At 41.0% G+C, this 2,277-nt stretch overlaps 1 non-coding gene across 1 annotated transcript; it reads left to right on the forward strand.

Annotated features, from left to right (window-relative positions):
- Window positions 1-1,719: 1,719 nt before the first annotated feature.
- On the forward strand, window positions 1,720-1,863 carry LOC127681907 (small nucleolar RNA SNORA48). The gene has a single exon (XR_007977249.1). It is a non-coding gene; the product is annotated as a small nucleolar RNA SNORA48 (small nucleolar RNA).
- Window positions 1,864-2,277: the final 414 nt, after the last annotated feature.

The following is a 2,277-nucleotide window of genomic DNA, read 5'->3' on the forward strand; positions in this document are numbered from 1 at the left end:
TTTAAGTACCAAGAGCGCAGAAAACCCCAAGTGCATTTTCCCCAGGCACATTTTCCCCTCAATTTTTCTAACCTCTTACTACCATAGGGGAAATTTAATCCACATGTTTCTGGTTCATTTACACTCAACTCATCAAAATGTTGCGCTGTAAGAGTGATTTGATGTCACAGAAGCCTTGTGGGCCTCATTTATAAATGTCTTTTCTTTGAACCAGGAAGTTAAAGTTTGCCAGAAAAAGCAGAAACCAACCCTGAGAAGACTCTTTCTTTTTCTAAAGTGAAACTTTAGAACATCTTACAATGTGAGAACTTTTAAACCCAAACTGCTGGAATTTTATTTCTCAGACATAAGTGCACCCTCTAATCCATTTCTTTCTCTCCTTTCTCCATACTAGATAGTGTGTTACCATTCCTAAAGAAATATTTGAGAAATAGAGTTAATTTATAATTTTATTGTGTTAATTCATGATTTTATTATTAATTTATTAATGTTATAAATTTAGTGTGTTATTGATGATTGAAGAGGAAACTTAAGGGTTCTTTGTAAAGTCAGTTGTGTTAGATGGCATTTTGCTGGGGCAAACACATGAAGGAATGTTTTCCTGAAGTGGACACAGGTGAAAGACTAAAGCAGACTCATAAAGGAACATTTCACTGAAGCAGACACAGGAGAAAGGATGTTCTACTGAATCAAGCACATGAAAGGACACATGATGAAAGATTCTTTTGTAAAAACATACATGCTATGGTCTGTTTCACATTGCATAGTTGAGCTCCATTGGTTGGGACTCTGTAGAAAGAAACACACCAAAAAGTGTTTGTGGTAATGTGCTGCCCTGTACTCTGGGCTGATTGGCAGAGTGATGTCAGCTGAGACAAATATGCTAAGGCAAGATGTGTGGTAAGGGAAGACACATGGAGGACACGTAAAGTTTGGAAGGTGTATACAAAGGACTTGATATACAATGATGGAGGCTGAGCTTAGCTAGCTGTGCAGACCTTGTTGTGCCATATCCTCCCTGATAGTTACTTTACTGAAAGAGGCACAACTGAGAACAAACTTCTGGCATTCCTCCTGGTCCCTCCAGCTGACTTGAGCTGAGCTGAGCTGAGGCCTGGGTATCTCTGCTAAGTCACTACTGATTCTTGTTTGGTATCCCAACTCTACCGAACTGGACTGCTGATTTGTCCATGAAGTGTTTGTGAGTGAACTGAGTGGCTGCTGCTGACCTGTGAACTGAACTAATAATTTCAAGACAACACAGACAGGAGTTTCTCCAAAAAAACATTTCTCCACAGGTCCACGACCCCCATATCCTTTCTTTTCCACTACCTCTAGTAGGTGGTGGGCTAAAAGGGAGGTTAACGCATTTAAGAAACATCATTAAAAATATCATTTGAAAAGACTGAAGTTCCAGATGATAAACATAAATTTATTCTGATTTAGTGAGCTAACAGGAATAAATACACCTTCATTTAGCTGACCCCACAGACATCAGTTAAATCTGTTGTGTTTGCAGTATTGTTCTTGGTTATCCATGATCAACACTAGACATTTTAATCTAAACTCTCCACTGGAATAGTTGTCGAGAGTGGTGGAAAGTGTGCAATATGACTAATGTGATTAAGATTCTAACTTTTGATTGTGTTTAGTTTCAAGTAGAACAAGACTAAATTCAACTCATCATAGTTAGCTACTAAGTTAGAAAACAGTGCTTTGTTCCACTGGCAATGGGCAAAGAGATACCTTTGTGGTGGTGGCATTCTTCTATCAGTCAGGGGCAGAGCAGGTGGTAGTCCTTTGTCCATCTTAGTTTGATGCTTGACTTGGTGGCCAAAGCTATCTTATACCTAGAACACATAAAAATCAAATCAAATCAAATCTGGGTAGTGTAGCACAGGAGGAAGTTAGACAAAGAGCTCTGTTCCACCATGCCTTCCAGGTGCAGGTGGGGAAAGACATCCCCATACCTGCCCTCTGTCCCACTGTATGGGCACAGGTAGGCCAAAACCACACAGAGTCTTGCTTTCCATCTCCCAGTACAGCATAGGAGGTGGAAGACAGAGACCTGCTGACTACCATAACAACCACATATCTGCCCTCCAGAGCAGTCAGGCCACAGACAGATATTTGTTGGAGGGTGTCACCTAGGGACCTACCAGCTGCATGGCCAGTCTGCAGTGGGAGTCACCACAATGCTTGAGTATGTGGTGGACAGGCGGGAGAAAGGAGAAGTGAAGCAACTTGAGCATTATGAAGAGAGATGGAACTGGAGAA

This window comes from Apodemus sylvaticus, chromosome 3, assembly GCF_947179515.1.
Source record: "Apodemus sylvaticus chromosome 3, mApoSyl1.1, whole genome shotgun sequence".
Taxonomy (NCBI): domain Eukaryota; kingdom Metazoa; phylum Chordata; class Mammalia; order Rodentia; family Muridae; genus Apodemus; species Apodemus sylvaticus.